The sequence below is a fragment of the Scylla paramamosain genome, chromosome 7 (assembly GCF_035594125.1).
Source record: "Scylla paramamosain isolate STU-SP2022 chromosome 7, ASM3559412v1, whole genome shotgun sequence".
NCBI classification, from domain to species: Eukaryota; Metazoa; Arthropoda; class Malacostraca; order Decapoda; family Portunidae; genus Scylla; species Scylla paramamosain.
This window is the reverse complement of record NC_087157.1, coordinates 3,665,001-3,688,521: the sequence shown is the minus strand read 5'-3', so window position 1 is coordinate 3,688,521 and position 23,521 is coordinate 3,665,001. Positions and strand designations below refer to the sequence as shown.

Below are 23,521 nucleotides of genomic sequence, written 5' to 3'. Positions count from 1 at the left end.
GCACGACGGAGTGAGGGGCGCTAATCAGGCGACTGCTCACATGTTCCTCCGCCCAAGCTTACCTAACGAGCTACAGATAATACTAAGGTTTTGGCTTCCACTGGCTCTTGGGGGACTCTGGGACCGGGAGAGGAAGTGAAGTTGCAGGAGATGGAAGAGGAGGAGGAGGAGGAGGAAGAGGAGGAGGATGGGGAATTAAAGGGCACATCAGGAGGAGGAAGGAAGGGAAACTAGAACGGAGAGAGGAAGAAATGTAATAGGAGAAGGTTGAGAACTAGATTGTGCCGCAGGATGAAGGAAGGAAGGAAGAATAACTGGTATATGGAGAAGACGAGCGGCTGAAAGAGGAAGAGCAGCAGCAGGAGGAAGAAGAGAACTTGGCGGTGCAGAAAGTGGAGCAGGCAAGGAAGAACGAAGGAAACGAAGGAAGATGTGCAGCAAGAAGTGTCCTGCAAAAAAAGTTGGACAAAAAGGAAAGCACACGAAGGAAAAAAAGAAAAAAAGCTCTGCAGTCTCTCTCTCTCTCTCTCTCTCTCTCTCTCTCTCTCTCTCTCTCTCTCTCTCTCTCTCTCTCTCTCTCTCTCTCTCTCCGCTCACTTTTTGGGAATATTATCTCACTTTCCCTTTAATTCTGGGCAAACACTTCTACTTTTTTTCCCCACCTGCCCAAGTTTCCTGGCAAATATGTAATCTTATTTTTACCCGCAAGTCTTAAGTGAAAAAAAGGTGTTCGTTCACGTGTTGCAGAGAGAGAGAGAGAGAGAGAGAGAGAGAGAGAGAGAGAGAGAGAGAGAGAGAGAGAGAGAGAGAGAGAGAGAGAATGTTGGTGGATGTGAATTTACCTCATCTGTTATGCTTTTAGTGGAGATGTGATGTGAAGAAGAAATAAAAAAAAAAAAAAAGAGGAGGAGGATTATGTAAAAAAATATGCAATGGGGAAACCAACATTAAGTAACTCGATGATATGAACGAGGCTGCTTCCGGGAACTACAATAACTACACCATCTAATTGACAGTGAGGTCGGTGGAGGGGGAAAAAGCGAAGATTGACATGATGATACGTATTATGTGATACTGGGAAGGTGGTTAACGAAGAAAATAACACGCAAGATACTAATGGCAGTAGTGGTTAAGGGGGAGGACATAAAAGAGGACATTAGAAAATAAGGGAAGCTGCAAAAAGACATCAGGCCTACACGTGGCAAAGATTTTAAAGATGTTTATTGCCGACCAGTTTCAATCTTGGCTTCTTCATGGGAACTAGTCTGGAATACACTCGCATTGTAAGAACCTTTGTCCCTCTCTCTCTTGACCTCCTCCCCCAGCTTGTCTGAATGTCCCGCCAATGATAGTAATCTCTTTAAGTACAGCCAGTAGGTGGAGGGCTATAACGTAACTTGTCTGTAGTTCATTCTTAATCCTGTTTGATGATTATTGCTGTTAACAATACTATAGATGGGGAAAAATAATAAGCCGAGGATTGTTGATAAAATATAAATACATCTAATTGGTTTTAAAGATTTGGTAAGTATAATTCTCAACAGAGTACGCGGTTAGAACGTTCCAATGACTGGTAATAGAGTGATTAAAAAATTCTTATTTAATCTGGTTATAACCGCTTGTGAATAGTCTTTAGTTTATTGTTCCTAATGACGCTTGATCGGTTCATAGTGAGGTACTCGTTTACGTTAATGTTCTCATTTCTTAAAATGAATAAACAAATAAAATAAATGAACTAAATAAACACATAAAACACCTATATTTCTATTAAGTCGCCTCACTTTCCTCGTCTGAATGAGTTTAACAAATTAAGTTGACAAAAAACTTTATCGTCGTTTACTTAAAATACAGGAATGATGATTAGTTTTATACACTATACTCTCCTTAGCTTACCTGCATATAATTCACCTATAATATGGGTACCAGAAATGTATGCAGTAATCAAAATGCGGGCTTACAAATTAATTACAGGACGTGCCAATGGCTTTTCAGTTTTATATTTCAGGATATTGCCAATGAATCCTATGAATGTATTTGCCGTTCCGAGCTTTTGCGTGTATCGCTGGATTGGCTTTAGGGCGCATGAGACTATGGTTCTGAAGGCTTTTTCGTGGTGGTCTTTAAAATGTTGAGCACAAGTCGTTGAAAAGGAGGAGGAGGAGCAGGAGGAGCAGCACTCTCTCTCGTCCTCCTCCTTCCCTGTTTTATGGTAATTTTTGGTAATATTTCTTAATCTTTATTTTTCTTGTGTTTTTGTTTTTTCTTGTAGTTTTTTCTTGTAGTATGTGTTTATTTTCACACACACACACACACACACACACACTCTCTCTCTCTCTCTCTCTCTCTCTCTCTCTCTCTCTCTCTCTCTCTCTCTCTCTCTCTCTCTCTCTCTCTCTCTCTCTCTCTCTCTCTCTCTCTCTCTCTCTCTCTCTCTCTCTCTCTCTCTCTTCTTGACTTTACGTGTCTTTTTATATACACAGGCAGGTCATTGTTGAAACATATGAAAAAAAAAAACTATAATTCGGCCGCGTCGTTTGTGTGTGTGTAGTGCCAGAGCAATTTTTTTTCCCAGAGTCTCACAATGAAGGTTCTCAGTAGTAACTATTTCCCTGGAGGCTGTTGGAGGTGGTGCGGGGAGTGGAAATGAAGTTTTGGTTAGATTAGGTTAGGTTAGGTATGTTTGTCTTTCTGTATCAATGCGAGTGTAGAGTGTTGCAAGACTACGTGTGCTAAGTAAGTGGATGTTTCTATTACAATGTGCCTGTTGGAGTATGTTGTGTATGGTGGGTACTGGAGCCTGAGTCAGTAGGGTCAGAGTCTTGGCCACATATCGAATAACGACAGATATTTTGGTCAGTGAGGTTAGTTCGTCCCATGGCTGCGAAACGAACAACGCCAGACTTGCTGTTCTGGGTCAGTGTGTCAATACCCCTCACTTGAAATTAGGGCATCTAAATCCCAGCCCTCTTAATTTGTAGTTTAGCTTGGATTTATTTCTCTTTTACCTGTTTTTTTAATATTTTTTTTATCTGAACTATATCTTATTTTTGTCGCTTTTACCTTTCATTTTAACGTTACTAATATTTCTATGCAGCTTTATTCTGCGGCGTCATATGATCTTGGTTACTACAACAGCTCCATACTAGAGGTGTTTAATCACTTCACTTCACTTCTCTCTTGTCATGTTTTCCGCAATATATTTTTTTTTTTATTTCACGGTTTCCCTGTGTTTTTTTGTCTTCTCCTTTTCCTCTTCTTCTTCTTCCTCTTCTTCCTCCTCCTCCTGTAGCCTTTTCTTAAATTTTCCATTAAGAATATGTTTTTAGTCGCCAGTCAACTTTTTTTTTCGTTCCTCTTCCCTTCTCTCATTTTTTCAGAGCTGCTCCTCTTCTTCCACCACCACCACCACCACCACCACCACCACCACCACCACCACCTCCTCTTCTCTCTAGTCTTATTCCGCCAGCACTAACACCACCACCACCACCATCATCTTCTTTCTTTGTCCACCTCCTCTTCCTCCATTCCCCCTCCCTCCTCCTCCTCCCCCTCCTGTTCTCAAGCACCGCCATCAGGAAAGATGAGTTGCTAAATATTTTATCTCGGGTGTTAAAAACATAGTCCTGAGCCGTGAGTATGGCGTCAGTCGCTTAATTTGGTTTTCTTTATTCTTGCTTCCCTTTTCTGAATGTGCATGTGGAAACTTAAGTATTGTTTTGTTCTATTTAACCTTTTATTTGGTGCAGTAATTTCGGTATGTTTTTTTTGTGTGTGTGTTTGTGTGTGTGTGTTTCCCGTTATTTCCTTGGTCTAGTTTTGTTCTGAAATGTTTTTTTTATTCATGGTTTTGTGTTGTTGCGTCATAATTTTGACGATATTGTTTTCATACTTCACTCTCCACCTTTTTTTTTTGTTTTCCTCTCTCTCTTTTCTCTTTCTCTCTTTTTTTTTTTTATAGTTATTAAAGTATTATTTTGCTCTTTTTTATTCCTCTTTATTTCAAGCGGAGGGTCTTGTTTTTTTTTGTTCCGCCTTTGTTTATTTGTTCATTTATTTTTGTACGTGTGCATGTTCTTACCTCGTTTCTTTCCTTTTTTTTTTGCGTGTCTCATAATTATCGGGTTTTCATCCAATTTTTTTATACCTTTATTACTTCAACCTCCCTCTCCCCTAACCATTCTCTCTCTCTCTCTCTCTCTCTCTCTCTCTCTCTCTCTCTCTCTCTCTCTCTCTCTCTCTCTCTCTCTCTCTCTCTCTCTCTCTCTCTCTCTCTCTCTCTCTCTCATATACTTGCATCTCTTTCTGTTCTTTTCTCTCTTTATCACATCCTCCTCCTTCTCCTCTTTCTTTTCCTTGCCTCGATTTACCTTTCCATTTATTCCATTCTCTTCTTTTCTCTTTGCTTTCTTTCCCATTTCTTTCTTTTCCTGCATTTTACTTTCTTGCCTTGCTTTTTCTTCTTCTCATTTTCCTCGTCTTCCCTTCCCTTTCATTCCTTCCTTTCCTTCTCTGATTATTCTTTTACTTTATTGTGCCTTTTTTGTCTTGGTTTTTCCTTTTTTTTTTTATTCTTCAATTTCCCTTATCTACCCTTCCCTTCCATTGTATTCCTTCCACTCTGAACCATAAAATAAAACATACATCGAAATAATCCTGCCACGTCTTTATTTAACTTCCCCCTTCTTTTTCTCTTCTACTCAACGCTCGGTACGATTTTAACACATAACTTTTTTTTACGAAAGTCTCTCCTAAGGTGGCGGGAAGGGCGCTGCAGGAGGCGGTAGGTAGGTAGGGAGGTGGAAGTCAGGCGTTGTAATGGGGTCACATAGAAGGGTTTAAAGGTCATTATGTGGGCCTGAGATGGCGGAAAATGTGTGGGGGAAGGAAGGAGGAGGGTTTGTGGTGAGGCACGTGGGGAGAGTGGTGAAGGGGAGTGTTGGAATGGGTACAGGTTAATGAGTGGTGTGATAGGTGTAGTTGCCGACGATTTTGGACCGCGTGGCATTCCTTTCTCCCTTTCAATGTGTTGTTAGTTTGTTCTCAGTGTTGACTCCTGCATTGGTGAAAGGCAGAGCAATATGGGTACTGGTTAAATTTTTCTCCACGATATGCAACAGTTTTCCACACTTTAATAATGCATGAAGTCCTTGTAAGCGCCTACAAGAAGGTAAGGGATTAGAAGAATAGATTTTTTTTTGCAATTTCCTGCCAGTAAAAAGTTTAGAGGTGGCTGTACAACAAGAAGAAATAAATGTCAGAGTGGTTAGCAATTAAGGAAATTCCACACGAACACAAGGCTACCAACATTACCAGAATAGACCTACCAGCAATACCAGGGCTACCAGGCTGCCAAAACCACACACAAGAATACACTCATACACACACAGGACTACCCTCTCCCCCCTTCCGACACACACAAACACACACACACACACAAACATGATGAACCGCTAAAGTAGTAGAGGAGGAAGAAGATAAAAAAGGCGGAATACTTTTAAGTGATATTCCGCATTCCTCACCCTCTCGCCTGCACCTGCTGGATCGCTCCCAATTAGACCAACTTGTGAGAAACTTTTATCTCCGCCAACTCCTCCTTCAGGGATATTTGCAACGAGTTTTATTACGTACGTGCATTATCTTTATTTTTCCCCCTTTACTCATCTTTGTAACTTGACTTGAGCTATGGCTATGGATGAGAGAGAGAGAGAGAGAGAGAGAGAGAGAGAGAGAGAGAGAGAGAGAGAGAGAGAGAGAGAGAGAGAGAGAGAGAGAGAGAGAGAGAGAGAGAGAGAGAGAGAGTACTTTTAACGGTTAGGCCTATTTTATTTATTTTTTATTTATTTATTTTTCACGTGAATTGTGTGAGTGAGTGAGGGAGAGCCGTAGTTACTTTAGACACATTGTTAGCATCTTTAGAGAAGATTATCTAGGGAACCCTTTTACTAACTCACAAACTTCTTTTTTTTTTTTTTTTGAGATTGTTGGTAGCCCTGTGCTGGTAAGTTTTTAGCTTTATGTTGGTAATGCTAGTAACTGGCAATGTTGGTAATCGTGTATTCGAATTGTTCAGTAGCTCTTTGTTAGTAATGTTAGCAATCACGGTAGTGTTGGTATGTCTATGTTAGTAATGTTGGAAGCCCTCGTAATATTGGTAGGCCTGTGTTAATAACACTGGAAACCTCTGTAATATTGGCAGGCCTGTGTTAGTAATGTTAGAAGCAATGATAATGTTGGTAGGCCCGTGTAAACATACCAGCACAGAGCTACCAACATGAATTCAGTAAACAAAACAAAACAAAACAAAAAATGTCGGAAGGTCTGTTTTGGTCATGTTGGTAGCCTTGTAGTAATATATCTCATAATAGTATTCAGTGGAAAGAAAGTAGAATCTTTATTTATTTATTTATTTATTATTATTTTTTATTTATTTATTTATTTTTATTTTTTTCATTTCATCATATTAAAGTTTTTGTCTCGGCTCGTGCGGTGCGTCAGTTTAGTTCGTGGTGTTTCTCGCGAGGCCGTTTGCGGGCACAGAACTTCCCTGCTTGCCGGCGTGGTGACGTGAAATATTAAAGAGGGAGAGAAAAATCGTGTCTGCGCCTTCCCTTTTTCTTTTCTCTCTCTCTTTTCTTTACTTCTTTTTTTTTTCTCTGGCCTCTTTTCGTTTCTGTTCTTTTTATGTGTTTAGCGTGTTTATTAATTCACGTTTGTCATTTTTGTTCAAGTATCATTTTTATCAGAGTGAGAGAGAGAGAGAGAGAGAGAGAGAGAGAGAGAGAGAGAGAGAGAGAGAGAGAGAGAGAGAGAGAGAGAGAGAGAGAGAGAGAATATAGCTGCACGTTCTTCTCTTCCCTATTTTGTTTTTCTTCTTGTTTTCTCTTCCTTTTTACCCTCCTCATTAATTCACGGGGATTTTTTTATATTATTTTTTTTCAAGTGCACCTCCATAATTGATCACGTCCGCTGATACTTTTATTACGTTCATCATTTATTTAAACTTGCACGAAAAATTTCCCTGCCTGAAATTCCTTCACAGTTTGCTTCGGTATATTACAACTTTTCCTTCCTGCATTAGATATTCACATAAATTATTCTTTGTAGTGTAATTTCTTCTTGTGTAGCCGTGTGTATTTTTGTATATATTTTTCTTTGCTCTTTTCCTTTTATAATTTTTTTTTCAGGGGTATTTCTGCTCTTTATTTCCTTTTCTTCTTGCGTTTTTTTTTCACTCTTTCCTTTTTTTCTTTTTTCCCTTCTTCTCCGTTGGGGGCTCGTGAAGGGCCTTGGACACCATGAGATTGGGGAAGGTTAGTGTCTAATTTAATTACATCACCGGGATTGCCTGCGCCGCCCTCACACCCACTGCCACGTCTTGATTACGCAGCCCAGACACCGTGGAATTGTTTGGCTCTGCAGGTGAACCTCTTTTCGGTCTTTCCCTTTTCAGTTTTGCGTCTAATATGTTGTATGTCAATTGTGTTTCATTTATGCATATCAGTCGTGTAGTATTTTGCTTCATCGCCATTGTTGCAACATGAGAACATTACCGACACACATACCATCATCTCATTCTTTTATTTTTTAGTTTCTTTTCACTCTTTGTATTTGTATTTTGAGTCTAATATATTGTATGCCAGTCGTGTTTCGGTATACGCCTCATTCATACGTACTTTTCCGTCATTACCACTGTCACTGCACCACAACATTACCGTCACTTTTATAATATTACGTGGTTCTTTTATTTTAGCATTTTTTTCCCCTTCCCATTTCTCATTTAGTATGCTGCTCGTCATCTGTATCTGCATGACTCACCGGATTTCCGCCTCAACCACCACCACCACCACCACCACCACCACCACCACCACCACCACCACCACAACCACCACCACACACATGACATTGCATCATTCTATCATCTTTATGTCGTTTCTCTTTCTCTTTGGGTGTCTCGTATGTTGCACGCAATTTACACTTCAACATATTTACCACTACTTATCTTCGCCACATCTCAATCATCACTACAGCGCTCTGTTACCTTTACATCACTTCTCCACATCACACACTTGCAATATCTCACTATACTATCACCACCACCACCACCATTACCATCGCATCACTAAAACAAGCACACGTGACATCACAGCATTCCATTTAATCCTCCTCCTTCCCCCCCAACACTTATCACATACCATCAACACCATTATTACTACTACCGCAACACCACCACAAACACTCACATAGCATCAGACTTCTCTACCTATCTGTCTCCTTTTCCCACACACACACTCACTACCACCACCACCACCACCACCACCACCACCATTCCACCATCATAAGCCCCAAGTCCAGTCCTCGCCAACTCTTATTTCCCGTGAGAGTCGCTGGAGAGAGCAGAGAGTTGGGCCGAAATGAGACTTAAGTGGGTGGCTTCGGGGCTTCTATTTCCCTCGTGAGCCTGGGGAAGCCGCTCTGGACGCCGCCGACCCTGACATGCGAGGGGAGAAAAAGTGACCTGAATCTGCGCCTTCTGCGTCTTCCCTTCCCCTGATGCTTTGACCTGACAATCTAACTTGACCTACCATGACCTAACCTAACCCCTATTTTTTTCTGTTGATTTTTTTTTCTTCTTACTATCTATCCTTACTTCTTCGTTAGCATTTTGTTTAGTGTGTAATTTCGTTTATCATGTTTTTTTTCTGTGAGGGAAGAAAATTAGTCGAATCTAACTTAACGTGGCCTAACGTGACGCAGCTTTTCTTTTTTATTCACTTTTTCTCTCTTCCTTCTCTTTTCACTCCTCCATTTGCATGTGATCATGTTTATTTTCATTATTATTATTTTGTGAGCAGAACAATCTAACCAAACATGACCTGACCTGACCAGACATGACCTGACATATTTTTCATTTGCTTCCTCTTTCTTCTTGCTCTTTTTAGCATGTAATCTCCTTTATTATCGTATCTTTCTTTGCTTCTTTGCATATATCTAACGTGGCCTGACCCAACCTTACCCAATTTATTTCTTTTCATTTGCCTTTTTTTCTCTCTCTCTCTTCTTTCTATTCTTAGTTTTTCGTTAGCATGTAATTTCGTTTATTAGCATTTTTTAGTCTTGTGAGCGGAGGGAAATTGCCATCATTTACATCTCGTTTTCTTCTTTCGTTCCATTTCATCTTCCATTTTTAATAATTGTTCTTTCCTTCTTATTTTTCATGTAGTTTCATTTTCATTTAAATGTTTTTCATCCACATGTTGAAGGGAGTGGCCAGAATGAACATCTTTCTCCCTACATCTGTTCTCTCTCTCTCTCTCTCTCTCTCTCTCTCTCTCTCTCTCTCTCTCTCTCTCTCTCTCTCTCTCTCTCTCTCTCTCTCTCTCTCTCTCTCTCTCTCTCTCTCTCTCTCTCTCTCTCTCTCTCTCCACGGACAGAGTAATCTTATCCACTATCAAATATTTCTCTCTTGTGAACATAAGTGCCCAAATTTACATATCCTTCCTTTTACCACTCCAATCTCATTCCAACCATCGCCTTCATCTGGTCACCTTCCCCGCCTCCTTCGGGTTCACGTCTACCTTCCTTCAATTGCCTCAAACATCAAACCTCATGAAAGTCGATGACGCAAAAGTAGTAAAGTTCTTATTTAATTTCCGGTCTTTCAGTTTATGGGAACGTCACCTTCAGTCTGTTTCTCACCTGTGTGCTTTACTCTCCCTCCCTCCCTCTTTCTCTCCCTCTCTCTTTCTCCTCCTCCTCCTCCTCCTCCTCTGCCTCCTCTGCCTTGACTCTCCATTAACCTCCACTAACACACTCCTCCTGCAGCTACAAGTGGTTCCTCTTTGATAAACAGAACTTGTGAAGAAAAAAAAAAGGAAAGAAAAAACTTTAACCTAACCTCACTTTACTCCACTGCCTCGACCCGCTTCTTCTTTACAGCGTCGTTGCCTCTCATCTGCCACTCATCTACTATAACCTCAAATGTTCCTCTTACGTAAACTCCCTTAATCTTTCATCCCTTTCACATCCCTTTAGATTGCCCCCAGCCCTCCAGTCCCCTGTCCCTTCCTTCACCTAGTTTCTTCTACTACACCTTCCTTAAGTTACGTGGGGCTTAGCTGACTGACCCCTCACCCTCCCCCATACTCTGGAAAAAGGTAAGGGACCCATTAATGGCATTTTATGGGAAACTTGGATTTATTTTACCTAGAGAGAGAGAGAGAGAGAGAGAGAGAGAGAGAGAGAGAGAGAGAGAGAGAGAGAGAAAGAGGGAAAGAGGGAGAGATATTTAAAAAGCTCCTGTTAATATTCGAGTCTTTAGCTTTCATAATTACCTCTGGATTTTGTTTACTGCTGTAATTCACGTATATGACTCTCTCTCTCTCTCTCTCTCTCTCTCTCTCTCTCTCTCTCTCTCTCTCTCTCTCTCTCTCTCTCTCTCTCTCTCTCTCTGTGACCACCGCACCTGTTTGGCTTCTAATCGTAGTGTCAGTTTTTATCGTATTTCTTGCCAGTCTCACCTTCTTCCGCCCTTCACCTCCCTGATCACTCCTCTTCATTCCACTATGGCTTCCTTCACGGCTGTTTTTTGTTGCCTCCAGTTTTTTTTTCTCCCACGTATTTTATCTTTACATCTTGCTGCTTTGTATATGTATAGCCACTCTGCTGGTATTGTTAGTGAAGATCGCCTCCATTATTGTTTTCGTAGTTTGTGTATGTGCGTAATTTTTGTCTTTTTTTTTCTTTATAATTTTTTTACTGTGCTGATTAATGTTTGGTGATATGTAGTCGTACTGTTTCCCTTGAATTCTTCTTTACTTATTTCTCTACTTCTCTACTTCATTTCATTTTTGTATTCTTGTAAATGTTTAGTTTTTTTTTTCATTAATGTACGTACGCAACACAAATGTCTAGTTTTACAGTGTTTAATTCACTGTACGTTTCCGTTCAAACACTCATCATAATATATTGTTTTTCTTATGCGTCTGCGCCTTGGGTTATATCTTTTAACGTTTATATATTGCTTTGCTTCATACGAATCTTAATCTTCATGTTCCCCTTTATTTTCACATTTTCATTCTTATTTTATTCGCACAGTCAACCATTTCAGCATCACTTTTTCTTTCCTTTCAGATGTAAGTACAACCATTTCGCAGTGCATTCAGAGGCGGAGCAGACGATGAAGTAAATGTAAAAGTCTGGCAGTAACTTGGGTCCTTTCTCTTCGTTTCCTATATAAATTTTCCTCGTTTCTTGTGTCCCCTGTTTGCTGCTACACTCCCTCCCCTCAGACACGTGTTAATGAGGTATACTTGACTAGAAAGGAATGCTGGAGGGAAGAAGATACAGTACACCATGCCACCATACCACCACCTCCTCCTCCTCCTCCTCCTCCTCCTCCTCCTCCTCCTCCTCTTAATCTACTCTTTCATCTTCTTTCCTTTTTTCTCGGTTTTGCGTTCTTCTATGGTTCTTTCTTGTTTCTCTGCTAATTTTGTTTATCTCTATCCTCTTCCTTATCATTCTTTTAGTATTGTAAGTGTTCTTGTTCTTCTTTATTCTCCTCATCATCTTTCTCTCTTCCTTGCTTTTCATTACTTCCAACTGATCGTCTTCCTTCTCTTTCTACTGTGCCTCTTCCTCATCTTCTTTCTCTATTACTTCCTGATCTTTCTCTCCACTGTCATTCTTCTCCTTTTACTCCTCATCTTACTTTTCCTTTAATCTTTTTCCTTTCTTTCTCTTCCTCCTTATCTTTCTGCGTTACTTTGCATCGATATTCTCAATTGTCTTTCTCTTCTTCTTTCTTCCGTTCTTTTTCCATAATTTTCTGCCTCTACTATTCTTCCTCCTCTTCCTTAGTCTCGTTTTTCTTCTTTTCCTCCTTTTTCGTTCTCGATTTAGTTTGTACAAATACTCCTCCCCCTCCTCCTTCTCCTTCTCCTAATCCTGCTCCTTGTCCTCCTCCTCCACCTTCCGTTCACCAAGCACAACCAGCTTCCTCTTGATAAAGGCATGCACTCCCCCTTTTCTACACGCGCCGTGGGTCAAAACGGGGCCGTATTTCTTCCTTGTCTCCGCTTCCTTCGAGTGTGAGTAGTGGAGAAAGATATTGTGTCGTAAAATGTGAAATATGCCGCTGGCTCCGTAAATAATGACGAGGAAATAGGCAAAGATCTACTCCGCTGCTCTTCCGGTCCCGCATTTTTCATTCCTCCTTCTCCTTCTCCTCCCTCTCTACCTCAACGTTTCTGTGAGTGTGTGATGAGAGAGAGAGAGAGAGAGAGAGAGAGAGAGAGAGAGAGAGAGAGAGAGAGAGAGAGAGAGAGAGAGAGAGAGAGAGAGAGAGAGAGAGAGAGAGAATTCAGGTTACTATTTGTGAGCCTCTCTCTGTCTGTCTGTTTGTCTCTGTGTCTATTTTTGTTTGTTCATCTGTCTGTCTTCTGTCTGTATTCTGTCTGTTCTCTCTCTCTCTCTCTCTCTCTCTCTCTCTCTCTCTCTCTCTCTCTCTCTCTCTCTCTCTCTCTCTCTCTCTCTCTCTCTCTCTCTGTCAAAATAATCTTGCCCTGAATCATTTCCATTCCTTATATTTAGCATTGAATCACCACCATCCAGGTCCTGCTGGTGCACTAACAAAGCTTTACTTTTTCCTAATGAGTGACTCTTTCCCTTTGTGTGCAATCACAAAGCCAAAAAGCACTATGCCAGACAAAGGTGGAATACGTGCAGCCAAAGTTATAATGAGATGCTCTTTCACTGCAATAAAATAAAAGAAAGAAAAATATACGTATATAATTCATGAAGAGGGGAAACGATACAATACATTTCCTGGCATTGAATTACGCGGAGCACTTAAGTACCATAATTGCACTTCGGAACTGGATATGAGTACAGAGTGACGTAATATAACATGATAAAAGACAGAAGCAAAAAAAAAAAAGGAAGGAAATTTGATACGATAGAAGTACCTAATGACGTTATATGCCTTAATGGAAGGACGGAAGAGAAGAAATAGAAGAAAAAACATGTGTCTTCTCACCTTGAGGATCAAAGAGAGACCGAGGCTTGAAACACATCAACAATAGTTTTACAGAAGCTGAAATGATGGGTATAAATTGTGGTTTGGTGCCAGAGGGGTCGCACATGTAGGTGTTACTGCGCCATTCAGGTGATTATCTCTGTTGACGCTTTTTTATTTAGATCTAATGAGATAATATATTTTTTTCAGTGATGTATACGAAGCCGTTGATGTGTGGACTGATGTATACCGTGTGTGTGTGTGTGTGTGTGTGTGTGTGTGTGTGTGTGTGTGTGTGTGTGTGTGTGTGTGTGTGTGTGTGTGTGTGTGTTCATGATGCACCCACAGGCACACTCACATAGTAAATACATTTGGCATATTCGTTGTGTGATACACTCCTTTCACCGGTGGAAGACTTATGAAGTAACAATATATTTTGCAGTTCTTCCTATTTTCAGTATCATTCCATAATTTAACCTTGCGTGTTTATCATTTATGGAAACACTATTTAGCCATTCAACTAAAAACATTTCGCGTTGTAAATCAACATTTTAATTCATTATGCGACTTTCATTTTCGCATCTCGAAATTTATATTCTTACGTTATACAAGTATTAAATAAAGAATTATGGTTGTGGAAGTGATATTTTGTTTTCCCTGATGGGTTCGAGTCACCACTGAAGTTATTTTGCGAGCTATGTCATGTCTAAAGCGTAAATTCTTATCACTGATACCTATTTTGTCTGTTGCTACTATATATATATATTTTTTTTTCAACTGTGTATACCTAGTTATACTCTCTAAAGCAGCCGTTATATTCCCTTATTTCTGTAGTCATAATTTTTCGAGTTTCGTCATGTATGAATCATAAGCTCGTATAACTAGCTGCTATTTCGTATATTATTACTACTAGAAAAATGAATTTTCAACCAGCTGTATACCTGTTTTTATAATTTCTCTAAATCCGTCATTTTATTTTCCTTCTGTGTCTGTCCACATAATTCCCAGGTTACACATTTGAAAGTCACCCCAATAGTTTCTTAATATCATGAATTGCAAATAAAAACTTCCTGTAGAACTCTCCCCGTCATTTTTTAAGCCCTTGAGCAGCTTTCCTTTGTGTAAATAAGGCACACATATAATTATCATGACTACGCCTTTTACTCCTAATCCAGCCAATCTTCAGGATCAAAGCTCAAGGCTGTTCAGAAGCCGCGCGTGGCTGCTCCTCTTTAACACACAAATACTGCACTTCACGACTTGCTATTAACCTTTACATGATGCACGCACTCCGGCTCTTCTTGCTGGATTGTTTTATTGGAGTTGTCACTAAGACTACTGCTGCTACTGCTACTATTGCCGCTGCTGCTGCTGCTGCTGCTGCTGCTGCTGCTGCTGCTGCTGCTGCTGCTGCTGCTGCTGCTGCTACTGCTGCTGCTGCTACTACTACTACTACTACTACTACTACTACTACTACTACTACTACTACTACTACTACTACTACTACTACTACTACTACTACTACTACTACTACTACTAGCAAGTGCTTTTGCTGCTGCTATTATTTTTGTTATTATTATTATTATCATTATTATTATTATTATTATTATTATTATTATTATTATTATTATTATTATTATTATTATTATGGTGGTCCTAATTTCGGAAACTCGTGTGATTTTTGTTTCTTTTTATTCTACGGAATCAATGAACGACATTTCAATTAGACTGAGCTGGAAGATCAGTTAGTGAATTGCTATTGGCTGGCTCCGAAGACTTTTCCCTCAAACCACAAGCTCACAGGCCCTCCACCTCCCTCTCCTCCTCCTCCCGCCACAACCACCACACCACACTCGCCGCTTCCTCCACGTTGTTCTCTCCTCTTTATTTCACTCCACTGCGTTCGTGTTATCTTCCATCGCTTGTTTTCATTTTAATCTTTACTCGCTCCTTATCTCGAACAAAGTGAGAAAAATCGTTTTGTTGTTGTTGTTGTTGTTGTTGTTTTTGGTAATGTTCTTGTTGCTGCTTCTATAGTAGCAGCAGCAGCAGCAACAGTAGTAGTAGTAGTAGTAGTAATAGCATTAATTGTTGTTGTTGTTGTTGTTATTGTTGTTGTTGTGTGTGTGTGTGTGTGTGTGTGTGTGTGTGTATGTAAGTATGTATGTATGTGTGCGCGTGCGCGCGCGACGAGAGACGCTGTTACTGCTCTAGTAGCTTATGATGCAAAAATAGAGAGAGAGAGAGAGAGAGAGAGAGAGAGAGAGAGAGAGAGAGAGAGAGAGAGAGAGAGAGATGATGCAAAAATAGAGAGAGAGAGAGAGAGAGAGAGAGAGAGAGAGAGAGAGAGAGAGAGAGAGAGAGAGAGAGAGAGACTGTACTTTCACCTGAATATTAAATGAAATTGAAACTGTACATTTCAATTTTTACGAATTTGTGTGGAGTTCACATAAACGTCGGTATTGTACATTTTTCACCCTTGTGTTTTTATCTACCTGTCAGTTCGTATGTCTCTCTCTCTCTCTCTCTCTCTCTCTCTCTCTCTCTCTCTCTCTCTCTCTCTCTCTCTCTCTCTCTCTCTTCCCCTTTCCTTCTTCCTCCTCTCCCCTCCCCTTCTTTCCCCTCCATCACTCACAGTTTCTCCGTCTTTTCCGCCTCTGTACCGTTCCTCTTTTCTCCCTCCATTCCTCTTGCCTGCCGTGCCTCCATCTCTCATTCCCTCTCTTCCACCTTCCTGGGCAGGAGTGGAAGTATTTTAGTCAGAGCGATCAGGGGAGAGCCGAGATTTGCAACACTTTTACAAAAATTTCTGCGCCTTCCTCTCGCCCGCCCCCCTGTTTAGGATTTTTGCCTTTATTACTCCAGTTTATAAGTAGTGTTATTAATAGAGTGAAAGTTTTTTTTTTCGTGATTTTAGTTTCGTTTTATTTCGATGGTATATACCCCACGGTGTTTTAATTGTTGATGTATATGTTGTTTTTATGTGCGAACGAGTATATGTGCTTGCTTCCTCCATTACCTTCCTGTAGAAATTTCATACTAATTTTTGCCTCACTTCTTTGCCTTCTAACTAGTTAATTACTCGTGCCTGGTGCTGTCAGGCCAGGTATTCTGCTCCTGTTTCCTTTTCCCTTCGTATGTTCCTTTTTATATTCCTCCTCATCTGTCTCTTTTTCTTCTTTTTGGCTTCTCTTGTTGTGTTGTTGTTGTTGTTGTTGTTGTTGTTGTTGTTGGTGGTGGTGGTGGTGGTGTTCTTGTTCTTGTTCATGTTCTTCTTGTTCTTGTTCTTGTTCTTGTTCTTGTTCTTCTTCCTTTTTTTCTTCTTCATCATCATCATCATCATCATCATCATCATCATCATCATCATCATCATCATCATCATCTTCTTCTTCTTCTTCTTCTTCTTCTTCTTCTTCTTCTTCTTCTTCTTCTTCTTCTTCTTCTTCTTCTTCTTCTTCTTCTTCTTCTTCTTCTTCTTCTTCTTCTTCTTCTTCTTCTTCTTCTTCTTCTTCTTCTTCTTCTTCTTCTTCTTCTTCTTCTTCTTCTTCTTCTTCTTCTTCTTCTTCTTCTTCTTCTTCTTCTTCTTCTTCTTCTTCTTCTTCTTCTTCTTCTTCTTCTTCTTCTTCTTCTTCTTCTTCTTCTTCTTCTTCTTCTTCTTCTTCTTCTTCTTCTTCTTCTTCTTCTTCTTCTTCTTCTTCTTCTTCTTCTTCTTCTTCTTCTTCTTCTTCTTTCTGCTGTAGTTTTTCATTCTCCCCTTCCTCGCTATTAAGTTATTCATAATATATGTCTCTCTTTTACGTTCGTTTCATAAGACACCTGAGTGCTGAGTAGAGTGACTGCCAGCGGAGAAGATCACAGGTTTGGCTTTAGTGGCCGAGCGCACACTCAGCTTTCTGTCGCGGTAGGTGTCAGTGTCTTCCAGGAAGGCAGGATACATTCATTGCTGGATATATTAGAACTCTGGTGTGTGTGTGTGTGTGTGTGTGTGTGTGTGTGTGTGTGTGTGTGTGTGTGTGTGTGTATCCGTCTTACTTTTATCTCTCTCCTCTCTGCCCGTATCTCAAATTCAGGATGTCTCAGTTCCGATCTAAGTGCTCCGTCCACTGTGGCACTGGTGTTGTCTTTAGCGTCCGCGGCTTTCAAGGTGTTAGGACTGGATTCAGGTTTGTCGCCTCATGTTGTAACTAGTCCTCTTATTAAATAATTGACATAGACCCAAGTCGGGCATCTAAGTCTCTGGCAAGTCTCTGAACCGAGTGGATGGCCAGTAAGCCTGTGTGTGTGTGTGTGTGTGTGTGTGTGTGTGTGTGTGTGTGTGTGTGTGTGTGTGTGTGTGTGTGTGTGTGTATGTGTGTGTACTCTTGCATCCATCTAATAAGCGAGAAGCGAAAAATTATATGAGTCGTAAATGTGTTTAGAAAATATTATTATTCTCCTTATTACTTGAAGCAACTTTACGTTTTACATCGACTTCCTGCTAGTAGAATAAAAATAAAAGGTGGAATCGAAAGAGAAACAAAATTAACAACATTCGGCAAAAATATTTACTGTCTCTTATTTGTTTCCAATCCTGTCGGAAATACCTTTTTCCTTTCTGATTTTTTTTTTTGCCGTGTTCCTCTTCTGCTCAAAATATCACTTTGTGCCAGTCTGTACGCCAACACCGATAACTTTTTATTACACAGATATTCTCTCTCTCTCTCTCTCTCTCTCTCTCTCTCTCTCTCTCTCTCTCTCTCTCTCTCTCTCTCTCTCTCTCTCTCTCTCTCTCTCTCTCTCTCTCTCTCTCTCTCTCTCTCTCTCTCATAGAGGTTCTGTATTTAATTGACACTTTTCCAGAATACTGTGATAGAGTTAGGCAAATTGTTTTCCCGACTTGTGCTGAACCCTGACCGACAGTTTATTTTATTTCATTATATTGATAAAGAAAGGCTTTAAGACTCTCTTTATTAATACTGGACGTCGTAAAATAAATAATGACGATGTTACCGCTCTGCTGCTCTTTATTTCCTCCTATTTGTATTCCTCCTCCTCTTCCTTCTCTATCTTCTCATCGCTCACCCTCGCCTTTTCCTCTTCTTCATCCTCTTTTCCCATTTTCTCTCTCAATCCTGTTCTTCGTCCTCCTCCTCCTCCTCCTCCTCCTCTACGAACAAAATGGCTCGTAGATCATTATCTTATTTATAACTTTCTTTATCGATTTTGTTAGTTTTTTTTAATGCTTCTTGGTATCTCTTCTCTTCTGGTCAGTTCCGGCACGAGAAACGCTAAGTTGATGGGTGATGAGGAGCCTTCTTCCTTCATACGGTAAGATTATATTGAGAGAGAAGTACAGTAACAAACAGCGTAACATGACCTGAAGGGCTGTTGCTGCTAGAAAGACTGTAATATTTGCAAACCCTCTCCTTGTTTTTTGTTTTCGTCATTGTCGTTGTTATCGTTGTCGTGGTGGTGGTGGTCCTCCTCCTCCTTCTTCTTCTTCTTCTTCTTCTTCTTCTTCTTCTTCTTCTCCTTCTCCTTCTCCTCCTCCTCCTCCTCCTCCTCCTCCTCCTCCTCCTCCTCCTCCTCCTCCTCCTCCTCCTCCTCCTCCTCCCCAAGGACGTGCTTGCCTCGTTTAAATCATTACTCGCTTCACGACGGTCCATTTAAATTATAGCTCTAATAAAATAAGTATAGCTAATGAATGTAATTAAGTTCCTTAGCTCATACATACGGTAATAAAATGGACTTATGCACCGGACTGTTTTATTTATTTATCTTTATTATTATTATTATTATTTATTTTTTTCATGAAGGAGGAATGGTGTTATTTGTTACTGGTTTTTCCAAGTCCCTTCCTCCCGCTGTGCACGTTTCGTTCCTCATTCAGAATAAGATGTCTTTTGGCGCCATTCCAAACGGCCTCGGTCAGGTCAGAGAGTCGGTGGTCGATGTTTGGGTGGATGGAAAAAAATATATATATATTGTGTAAAATGTCACTGTTTGAATGGAAAAAAAAAATGTTCTCTTGATAGAAAAAAGAAAAGAAAAAGTAGTCCTGTGTGTTGTCAAGCTTATAATAGCGCATCACTCTTCGTCTTCACTTTCCTACATCTATTAGTTTTGATGGGATGGTGTAGCTTATAACAGTCTTTCAAGGGCCAACAGATCTGCTGCTTATATATCCTTTCTGCTTGCTTGTGTTCCGTTGTATATACCAGACCTTCCAAACAACCTTATGTGTGCTAATGCTTGGGTTGTCAGCACCATCTCCTGCCAATTATGTTATCACCACTATCCGTATGACTGCTGCTCCCACCTCAGGCATCACCACCCTCACCACTTCCTTCACCACGCCAGTAAATAACATTATCATCGCCACTAAACTTAACCATTACCATCACTGTTATATCCGCAACTTCCTTTACAGATTCCTGCGTTGGGTGATTACAATATTATCACCACCACCACCACCACCACCACCACCACCACCACCACGACCATCATCATCACCTTTACCAATATAGCCTTTGTTGCTACTATTACACTGCCACCATTAACAACAACAACGTCTCTGGTGTAAAACATTTGCGGTGGGAGTGAGAGGGCGGGAAGGATCGTGTCCCCTTAAGGATTTCTAATGTGGGCGTGGGGCCATTTGAAGGAGAGGGAGACGAGGTGAGGGAACACAAAAGAAAGTAAAGCAACCATGAAGACTCCACCGAAGACCTTTTTTTTTGACAGTAGTGTGTGTGTGTGTGTGTGTGTGTGTGTGTGTGTGTGTATGTGTGTGTGTAGTAAAGCAAATATATCAAAGGGTAGTCAAATCAATAGACAAATGAGTACAGGCACATGTACGCAAAAGAGATCATGATTGCTGGTCTTTTTCTCCTTCCCAGCCATTATAAGGGACCATCTCAAATTGTCTCTCTAACGAAACCAGGATCCCTTGAGCTTGAGAGGCACTAACATCAGGTCATGAGAAAATAAGAAGATTACAAAAGACTATTTGGGCTACATACTGCATCTTCTCAGCACTTAACCCTCACTATTTGACATCCACGTGGATATTTCTCTTAATCCTCTTCTTAAGACTGTTGTGTATTTACTACGTTCTCACTAAGTTTGTTCCGCTCATCCACAAACTTATCTATAAACAAATTTTTGCCTGTTTTATTTCTAATTCCGAGTTTTTATAGTTTATAATCATTTGCACCACCTTTTACTTGCACCCTGCCTAAGAAAACCTGGTATTTATCTCCTTTCTTGAGCTTTTCTATTCATTTAAATACTCATTACATCACCACGCACCTTAAGCCTATAAGGTTCTCATACCACCAATCTCTACACCATACCTGAGACGCATTACTAATCTTGCTGGTGTAATGTGGCAAGAAATATTCAGTGCACGATAGCTGTTCTGATGACACTAATAATAAACAGTTAGTAGGTCGCATCGTTCTCTGCAAGCTATATTTGTCTCAGGATTCAGTCATTAGTCTCCGGTGTTTGCGTCTGTAGCGGGGTGGCGTCCTGCAGGGCACGGCGCGCCATGACATCTGGATCACCGCCCTTGACCTTCCCCACACGGCCCAGGGTGTTCATAACTTATGTAGGTTCACTTGCGAAGTAAGAGGAAAACGTTGTGGATAATAAGAATCTCTCTCTCTCTCTCTCTCTCTCTCTCTCTCTCTCTCTCTCTCTCTCTCTCTCTCTCTCTCTCTCGCCAAATAGATAGATAGATAGGGAAAATAAAGAAAAAATAAAATAGACTGACATAGATAGATGGATGAGGATATGAGATGAGAGAGAGAGAGAGAGAGAGAGAGAGAGAGAGAGAGAGAGAGAGAGAGAGAGAGAGAGACGAGAGAGAGAGAGGCGCACACACACACACACACACACACACACACACACACACACACACACACACACACACACACACACACACACACACACACACACAGACAGACCAGTACGTGATGTGTGTATGCTTGCCGTATTTTTCCCTCCTGTCAGTGTAAGTTTCCAGGGTTTCCTTATGTCTGCTCCCTTTTTTTCCTTTTCTTTTTTTTTTCCTTTTCTTTTTCCTCTTTTACCCTCTGGAGTGCATCACAAATCCATGCTCAGGGGTCGACGGGCGAAAGATAAACTTAACATACACGCCAGCACGTAAGCTAAGAAGATTTAAAGCCCCGAGTCCCCTGCACACACACATACATACATATTCGTCCACACACACACACACACACACACACGCACACACGCACCTATTTCTTTCCCCTTGTCGCCATGTGCTATTTATATCTGTGGAGATGAGCGCATAGTCACGTGCCTGGAAAACCTTGCATGCACAGAGGAATAAATCAGGGAGCGCGGGTGGAGGGAGGAAGGGGAATAGGTAGGCAGGTACAGGGGGATGGGGGACAGTCACTTACCTATGAAGCTGCTGACTGGTGTGAAGGTGTGGTGAGGTGAAGTGTGGTGAATTGAGGTGCGGTGCGGTGCGGGTGCTGGAGGTCTTCAGGTGTCGTGACGAGGGTCTCAGGTGCTGAAAGCGAGTCTTGTCTTCATATCAACTTCTTAAACTCATTGTATTGTTGTGTGTCATTGTTTTGTGTCAGTAGAAACATAGGTATATCTATGTATATATATTTGTTTAGTTACTTGTTTGTTTGTTTTTTAGTAGTTGTAGTTGTAGTAGTAGTAATAGTTTATTGTTTTTGTTTTTTATCTTTCGTATTTTTTTTTTTTTATAGTTTCTTGGTTTAGTTACTGTTAATAATCTCCACTTGTTTTGTTATTGTTTATTTGGGGTTTCAGTTTTAAGAGGTGAGAAATAATAAGTAACTAAACGAAATGCTGCACCGCTTTAGTCTTAGTTATTAGTAAGTGTCACGTTCACATGTCATTCATTTGGTGGTAGGGAATTATACAGTTGTTTTTAGTAGTTTTGGTTTTTACATTGCAGTTTTTTATATGGATCTTGTGTGGTTTATAGAAGCTTTTTTAAGGTATTTTATCACTACACTTTTTTTTATATATTTTCCTTCAACCTCACACCCACACTCACACACACTCACACACGTGCACACTGAAAATTGCGAATCGAGCTAAAATTACGTAACGCGGACAACAGTGCTTCGTAAGGAGACACCCGGAGTTACTGTGGTTCTCGCCCTGCAAGAAGCACTTCAGTACGTGTCCATGACAAGCAAGGTATTGAGAGGAGGAAGGAGGGAGAATGTGAGGTGAAGGAAAATGTGTGTATGTGTGTATGATAGTGTTTTATAAAGTTATTAAACTCGTGGGTTCCTCCTCCTTCTCTTCTTATTTTTATAACACTTTCTGCTCTCTTCCCCTCATTCCTCCTTCAGTTTATTGCTCCATTTTCCTTCTGTAACTTTTCCTTCACACACATTCGTAATCTGTTTAGTTTTTTTTTTTTTTACTTGCTGTTTTGCTTCAGTCAGGCGAGATTGCGAAAATAAATTATCATTCTTTTCCTTCTTCCTCTGTGTGTGTGAGTGTGTGCGGAAGTTGCATTTAATGAGGTCCTGTATCTCTTGTTTTATTTATTTGTGGAGGGAATTTGAGGTAGAGTGTCGCCGGGTCCTTCACACTACCGTCACGCTGAGAGGCTTGGTTGGCCGCTTATCCTAAAACTCTTGGTTAAAACGGGACTTAAAGCAACGCCCTCTAGAGTCACTTCCTGGAGATGCAACTTTAACAAGCGTCCAAAACTGTTCTTTCCCCCGGAATATCTTTGGGTCCATTTTCCTCTTCCCGTTTTTCCTCCTCACTAATTTTACTCTTTTGATGAACAACGTCACACAGGGAGCAGCAATAGTGGCAGTAATTAGTAGCGCACGGCTTGCTGTGGTGTCCGTGCCGCCCTGTGTGATGCACCGGGCTGGCTGTGGGTCATGAGTAGTCGGTCCAGTGCCGCCGCGCCCTTGGGAAGACGCCGTGCCCTGAGGTGGAGGTGGACCATCTCTCAGTGAGGGGCGACCATCCATTCACTGCCCCGACTAATGACACCCAGGGGCAACCACCACCACCACCGGCCTCTCCGCCGCCCTCGCCTCCACCGCTTCCTCCTCCACCCAGGCGCCACGCACTCACACTGGGGGCACATCGCGAGGCAGGGCGGGGGCGGGGTGTGTCGTGGCGTGCGGCGTGCAGGCAAAGGTGCAGCTGTTATGTGAGGAGAGCGAGGCATTTGGAATCGACTGCTCGCAATACTCCGCCTCGTAAAAAGTGATTGCAGGGAAAGAGAGGAAAAATGCGTGTTTTGGGTGTGACACGGTTTTGTTTTCATTCACGCGCTGCTCGGCCTGCTCGATGGGCGGCCTTTGGGGGTCTTCATGGCGGCGGTGAGGGCGTCTCCTTGACTTCAGGGTGTGTTTGGGGCGTGGGTCTCGTCACCTGACTGCCTACCTCGAGAGGCTCTGGAGCGTGAGGGGAGGAGCGTGAACGCCGCACGTGTGACCCCGACGGAGATGGAGGAAGGACTGAGGTGCTGGTGCT

General features: G+C 41.2%; 1 protein-coding gene across 12 annotated transcripts in view; it reads right to left on the bottom strand.

Moving 5' to 3' along the window:
• LOC135101921 (uncharacterized) overlaps window positions 1-23,521 on the bottom strand; it is a 178,514-nt gene that overhangs the window by 154,992 nt on the left and 1 nt on the right. For 11 of the 12 annotated variants that reach the window (XR_010269463.1, XM_064006290.1, XM_064006293.1 and 8 more), the window contains exon 1: window positions 21,430-23,035. The gene's annotated coding sequence lies outside the window, so the exon portion shown is untranslated. Of the gene's footprint in view, window positions 1-21,429; window positions 23,036-23,431 lie in introns of those variants that run through there. The other variant, XM_064006291.1, reaches the window with a different exon arrangement.